Source organism: Quercus robur, chromosome 1 (assembly GCF_932294415.1).
Source record: "Quercus robur chromosome 1, dhQueRobu3.1, whole genome shotgun sequence".
NCBI classification, from domain to species: domain Eukaryota; kingdom Viridiplantae; phylum Streptophyta; class Magnoliopsida; order Fagales; family Fagaceae; genus Quercus; species Quercus robur.
Window position 1 is genome coordinate 10693156 of NC_065534.1, and position 7660 is coordinate 10700815.

At 34.4% G+C, this 7660-nt stretch overlaps 1 protein-coding gene across 6 annotated transcripts in view; it reads left to right on the forward strand.

Annotated features, from left to right (window-relative positions):
- Positions 1–7660, forward strand: part of LOC126720279 (LEAF RUST 10 DISEASE-RESISTANCE LOCUS RECEPTOR-LIKE PROTEIN KINASE-like 1.1) — an 87886-nt gene that overhangs the window by 60469 nt on the left and 19757 nt on the right. The gene's annotated exons all lie outside the window — the stretch shown is intronic.

The following is a 7660-nucleotide window of genomic DNA, read 5'->3' on the forward strand; positions in this document are numbered from 1 at the left end:
ATGCACTAGCAGTTTCTATAGCAATGCTCATACGAGTTGGCCGTGTGAGTGAACCTGGTGTAGCTTGATGATCATGAATATGATCAGCAACGATGCCATTGGGAATGTATTCATACACAAGAAGAAGTTCACCTTTGCTGATCCCAATCGTGACATCAATGTGAATTTCCCCATGCTTCTGCCACCAATTGGGGAGAAACGAGTTAAAGAGCTTAGGAAATGGGTGAGAAAGGAAATCCGTGTCTGTGGATGTTGCTGCTTCAGGTCTAGGTTGGTTTGTTGTAGGACTTAAAGGAGAGGCAGTCTTAGGTGTTTGGACCTATAAAGGAGTTGATGTTGCGCTTCACAATTCTTTAATACCTTATAGATCACATACTTTTGAAGTTGCAGGGTTTACAGTCTCAAAAATCGTCTCCAAGGCTGATCAAGCTTTAAATAAGCAGCGTCAAAATGAAAAGAAGAGGAAACAGAGTAATCCAAAAGTATTCGTACCAGCTGAATCACCAATATTAACAGTTAGTGCTGATTCAAATTCTTGTTGAGTCAGGCAGTATCATTAGAAGAAAAACAATGTGTGGAATTAACAAAAAGTTTGTGTTAACAAGCATTGATGAGGAAGACATAGTGACAAGTATGAACCTAGCTTGTGAGAGGAAGCATAAGGCTAGCAACATTGTCAAGCCACAGATGGAATGACTGACACTCATTGACCAGAACTGTGCAGGGGAATTTATATCTGGCCATCTTTTATTTTCGAACAACATTGCGTGGAATAACTAAGTCTTAATGAGAATATTGCTGTTCTGCTGACTCAGAGCCAAAAGAAAACACAAGATGCTATGGGCAGGAATCAGGATTCTTCTTTAGACAAAAGGCTTTCTCTTCTTTCTTAAAAGCATATGATCCAGCTTAAATTTATTGGTGGTGGACAAAAAGCTCTGCCCAAGTCATATTCCACCCAAAAGTCTAATACTGCCCTAGGCCATGGAAATTACTGTTAGCTTGCAATTGGTTGTGTTTTGAAGATGATCACTGAGAAGCTCTTGACAATGTGTATTGAGTGTCAAAGCTATTGTAACAGAGTTTTGTTTGTTGGCATAATTTTACCACCTTGCTTCTTCTTGCAAGATTTAATTATGATAAATTGATGATTCAGGTTTTATTGAATGCTGAAGCTGTGAAGTATGTATGGGGGGCATTCCCTGAAAAGTCACTCTTACACATTTGTATTATACACATTTGGAAGCTCCACTGGGTGCATGATAAGTTGTTAAACCCTCGTATCAAAAATTGATATTTAATCATATGAACTTAGTGAATGGTTCAGTTTGATGTAGTTATTAGGCCAAGGGTTCCATTTTCTGCAGTTGATCCTTTCACTAGGATGTAGCCTTGAGTTTCTTGACCTCAAATGATAAGTAATTAGTTAATTAATAAATGGGAGGGGGGAGTAAGCTCATGTCATCTTTATAAATTGCTTTTGTGCAAACCCAAAAATTGTATAGAGTTTTTTTGTTTTCTTTTCTTATGGAAAAATAAAGGGGTTTATGCCACCATAGGTCACATAGAGGTTACATAGTGTACTCTAGAAAGGAAAATAGAACAAATCATTGGATGGCCCATCATTTGTAGTTAGGGTTGTCCATGGGTCAGGTTTGTGCCCAACCCAAAACCGACCCTACAACTTTGAGTGGTAGAGTAGCTAACTGCCACCAATTGTCGAAAACCACTAGTCGAGTCAATTTCGATTTAGGTGGATGGCAATTGGTTTCGATCGAAACTGATGAAGAGTAGCGATCTTAAACGACGGTGGATATTTGGCTAGTTGAGTTATGTTCGGATCTGGTTGAGATTTGGCCAAATCTCAAACGACTTCATCAAGGTCTCGCTGGATCTCATAGAGATCTTACCAGATCTTGACAGAGCTCATCCGATTCGCATTTAAGAGAGAAGGGGAGGGTGATGAACGCCAAGATTTTGGAGGGGAGGTCGGTTGGACTCAATTTTTCATGTGAAGACCCGCAAATCAACCTGCCGGTTTCTGTTCCTAGAAGTGGAGACTTGTCACCAACCGTCACTAACGTTAGGTCAAACGGTTTTCAATTTGGCCTAGATAGTTTGGGCGGGTCAAACTTGGACACCCCTATTTGTATTTATGAAAAAAGATCAACAAAGAAGCTTCACATGGGTTTTTAACAAAATTGGAGGAAGTAGTATTCGTGTATTGTAACCACCCAAGAAAGTATTCTTTGCACACCACAAGGTCATAGAAGTTTATACTTTATATTGCTCTATTATACCCTATTATTTGTATTATTTATCCACACCTTATGTATAATATATGTTACAAGAATTCATGGTTGTTCCTTTTGAATTAATTTTTAGGCCTTCTAACTCTAAACATAATGGATTATTTATGAAGAGTCATGCTATCTTTACACCGCGGAGTCAATGCTTTATTTTATTTACCTATATTATGATAATATGATATACTTTTTTACTATATAGACTAATTCTATATTTAATCATATAGTTATGATTTACTGAAATAATAGCAAGAAAAAATATCTTAATTCAAAATAATAGTGAGAAATAATCACATCTAAGCCTAATTCTAGATTTAATATAATAGTTTTATATATATATATATATGATGGTGTTATAAAAAACACCAACTCCTAAGCTCGTCCATATGGCTCGTCCTAAGGAAATGATGGATGGCATGCAGCTTATCCGTCCAAGGTAAGCTTGTTTGTCCACAAAGTCGGTTGGACGAACTACCAGCGTCCTGAACATGTTGAAGCTACTTATGTTTTCCTGTCAGGCTACAAACCACTCCCCCAATAAACGATTGTGGAAGACAGACCCCACAAAACATAACTTCCTTGATGGTTATGGAAGTTAACTCTAAATCCTCCGAACTCCACAATGGTAGGAGAGGTAACTGTCTCAGACAAGCACTATATAAGGGCTCTTCTACGGGAAGGTAAGGCATTCAGACATTTTTCCATACAAATTGGAATTCTGAAAATACTAACTTTACCATCGGAGGATTCTTGGTAGGTCTTCCCCGGTCTCCTCTAACTTTGTGTTCATCTTTTCAAGATATTCCAAGTAACACAGATCAACGCCCAAGACATTTGGCCTTACTGATTTCCTTGTGTTCATCAATATAAAATAGTTTTGATGTGATTTGTTTGATTCTTTGTTTTGTTTTATATGTGTTAAGTTTAGGAATTGTTTTAGTTTCACTATTAATGCTTTGGGATGTCATATAAACTTCAATTTGATTTTTTTTTTTTTTTTTTTTTATACTTTTGGTATATGAATATTGATATAGGGGGAAAAATGTGTGACAATGAATAAGAAAGAACAAGGCAAATATGATGTAGTAAGAATTAAGGCATTGCAATTTGCAAAGCCTATTTGTGGACTTCTTCTTTTTTCTTTCTTTTTCTTTTTTACAACAAAATAAATAAATAAATAATTGCTATAGATCTTGGAGTGGCGAAAGGAACAGGTATAATCTGAAAACATGGAATGATTTACAATATTTGACACATTCTGTTTACCAAAATGAAGCTCCAGCCAAGTAATACAAATATTTAAAGTAGTAAGAACTATAAGTGGAAGAAAATTTCAGCACTATGAAATAAAATGTATCAAATGGAGACAAACTACTCATAAGAATTAGGAATCTTAAAAGGCACAAATTAATGTTGTGTGATATCGTGGCAATTCATTTTGTGAAAATATAACATTCAGAAAAGTTATAGGCCCATAGCTACTTTCTCTGTTGCATTGTACAACTTCAGTTTAAGAAGTTGGGTATTTTTGGTATTTTAGAAGGTGCAGAAGGAGAAAGTAGAGCAGCCTTAAATTGAGTCCAAATCTTCTATCTCACTCTTCCTGCTCCACTATATACTCCATGAATAAAAACATGCCACATGTCCATCTAATTTATTAAATGCTAAATTTATGCCTTCTATTATTTCAATTACCTAAATATGATGAGTTATTTATTTATTTATTTTAGAAAATTGAAATAATAGAAAGCATAAATTTAGCATTTAATAAATTAGATGGACATGTGGCATGTTTTAATTTGTGGAGTATATAGTGGAGCAAGAAGAGTGAGACAGAAGATTCGGACTCCCTTAAATTGCACATCCTTATTAGTTTATGTAGTTTGAAGATATGATTCCTTATGCTCCAAAGAGTGAAGGAGGTTGTGTCAATGACTCAATATAAGAGTGATTTCTTAGCCTAAGGTTTGAGCCAATGACGTGATATGAGAATAATCTGTGCTTGACATATTGTTCTTTGTAACTTTTGCTACTTTTCTTGTAAGTGAATAGACAGATGCCTAGGGTGGTATTTTAAAGTTTTATTATTTAAGATCCAAAAAAGATGTTGATATTTTTCTCAAGGAATTTTTCCAGATGTTTCATTTGTATTTTTTAAAAGGTTTTGATATCTGGAATTTGTACACAAATGTTTGCTTGCTTTGTAGGGTTTGGTGTTGTTGTCACACAAGAAGCTTATTGGGGAGAAGCTTGCAGAAGAGGAGGCTGAAAAAAATGTCAAGCAAGAGGCCAAAAAGAAAAAATACTTGATAAAAAGTATGTTATACTTGACTACATTATTCAAGAGCTACTGCTACATTAAGGGTCTATTTGGTTGGAGGAGTGGAAAAGTGGGAGGATAGAAATTGGGGAGAGGATAGAAAAATGGGAGGATAGTTTTCTCTCATATGTGTTTAGTTGGGAGGTGGAAAAGTGGAGAGATAGAAAACTTACATGTTTGGTTAAGAAGAAAAATGAGAGGATGGAAAATGAAATGGTATAAATTTACAATTATGTCCCCATTACATAAAACAAAACAAAAAAGTAGCATTTTTTTTATTAAAAAAATTTTGTATGGACACTTTTAAAAAAAAAATTAAATAGCACAAGCCAAAGGAAGATGAGCATAAAAAAAATTAAAAAATAAAAATAAAACACTACTGACAAGTACAAGAAAAGCAAAAAAAAAAAAAAAAAAAAACAGCACACTTATGTACTGTACACATGGGCATTTGGGTCAGCCCACATTGAGTTTTTCTCCCTCCCCCAGCGCCCCCCCCCCCCCCCCCAAAAAAAATTTCTCCCCATTTTAGGAAGAAAGCATTTCGGTTGGCCTAGGGAGAAAACACAAGGACCCCACCATCTCTTTTCCCTCTCCCCCTCCCAACCAAACATTTTTCGAAAAGTTTCCCTCATTTTCTTTCCATCATCCCTAAAATTCACTCAACCAAACACACTCTAAGGTTGCATCAATTAAGTGCTTCAAAATTTAGAGACACAATACTCATTGATGTATATGTACTATAATAACTGTTAGAGCACTATCATTAAGTGTGCCAAAGATTTGACATTTGGCACACCAAAAAACCTCTCACATGAGGTGTCCTAAATGCCAAATAATTTGGCATGGGTGAATATTACTGTTCCAAATTTGGAACGGTACAATCACAAATGCTATAATAAAAATTTCTTTTTTTCTCTCTCCTCTCTCTTTCTTCTTTCTTTTTTCTTCCCCAATCTCTCTTCTTTGTCACTCTCTTTTTTCTTTCTCCTTTCTTTCTCTCCTATCATACATTTATATATGATATGGAGAGTAGAGAGAAGAGAAGTGGTGGATGGCTTTTCAAAGAGTAGAGAGAAGAAAGATGGTGGCTGGATTCTAGTTTTAAGTCCAGAGAGAGAGAGAGGCTTTTTAGAGAAATTAATAAATGAAATTTTTATTAGTTTATATTATTTTAATGTGAAGTATCGTTAAAATATAACATTTGATGTAGAGTTTATTTTAAAATTGTGTGATAAAATAGATAAAATAAATTTTTGTGTGTTAAAATGGCATTTGGGATAGTTCAACTGATGTTAGTGCTCTTAGCAAATATTAAAATAGTTAGCATTGTACTAAGATTACTGTTTTTTCTTTGATGTTCAATGAATCATATTGAGACAAACAAATTTAATTATATGCAGCACTTAAACAAATGAAATCATTTTAAGTTCAAGCCTAAGATGGACTTGGCATTTTATGAAAATTGAGGAATGTCTTGATTTGGTTGGATGAAACTTTATGATTTAGCTAAGCCAGTATTTTTTTGTATTGCTGATTTTTTTTCCCCATTTAAATAGTAATATTGCTACAATAATTTGATGATTTGGTAATTTGGTAGATTGGAGTCTCATACATTCCATTTTTTTTAATAAAAAAAATGAGATCTCAAATTTCAAATGCCTTTTTTTCCTCTTTTAGATAATGATATTATTACTTTGCTATTTTTTCACTGTTTGGTTGATGGGAAATTGTGAGAAAAGAAAAAGCGATGAATTACATTTGAAATTAAAGCCCAGCTCATGATTTGTATCATTTTTATTTGGAATATGCAACATGCTTTTGCTTCTTTTGCACACGTTTAAATATTTAATTAAGAAATGAGAAGTGGATGATGTTTCATCATATTATCTTCACTCTCGCAGAACAGAGAAAGCCCATGAACTAGAAATATAACAATACACCGAAAGAAAGATAAACCCATTCCTTTGTTTTGTTTAAAATACCCAGAGAGACAAGAGTCTACGGAAAATTTGAAACAACTCTGAAATAGAAGTATTCACATATTTCACCATAAATTGCGTTCCATTGTCAGAACGGTCCGTTTACCCCGTCTCCTACTTCACAAGTGACAATGGACCAGAAGACATGTCTATGTCCCAGTAGTGCCCACCACGTTATGATTTTTTCGAAGATGCCAAAATTTTTTTGAACTCTTTAAAACGGGTTTCCACCTATTTTTGGCAACTCCTGTAAACTTTACAAAAGATTTCTTTTTTTTTTTTTTTTAAGAAAGAGATAATTACAATGGGTCTGTTTGGATTAAACTTATTGTTGCTGAAACTGAAAACTAAAAACTGAAAACTGAAAACTGAAAATGCAGTAGCAAAATAATTTTTAAATGTATGAAAAGTACCGTGGACCCATTTTTAATATTTTTAAATACGTGAACAGTATTGTTACAGTACGTGAACAATGATGAAACAGTGCATAAACAATGAAAATTGTCTCTGAACAGTAAAATCTATCTCTCCTTAAACGCGTGAAAGTGAAAAAAAAAAAAAAAAAAAAGGAAAAACGTGGACGCAGATTCAGCAAACACTAAATCCAAACCCACCCAATATGTTGCTAACTCCACGGTTCAAATATTTCTCCCCTAAATCCCCAAGTATTTTGTGCATAGAATGTGCCAATTTAGTTACATAGCCTTTAACTTACAAAAAATTGTAGTATACCATAAAGCAAACCTTTTTGTTTAATTATGAGAGACGCGTAATGCTAATTTTTTTTTTTTTTTAATCTTTTGAAATTTCAAATCTTCTATCCTAATTTTTCTTCACCATTCTATACTCTACGGAAATTGACTCAAGCGTGTGATGCATTCGTAAGAATCTTGGACTGAGTCATACTAGCAAGTCTAGGAGTTGCCTGATTCGAATAGTACATCAGGCAGGCAGAGATGTTGAGTACCAAACAGTGCCTCAAACTATGAAATCTGCGGAGTCAAGTAGGTCAGGTCTTTCTCAAAAAAAAAAGTAGGTCAGGTCAAATAACG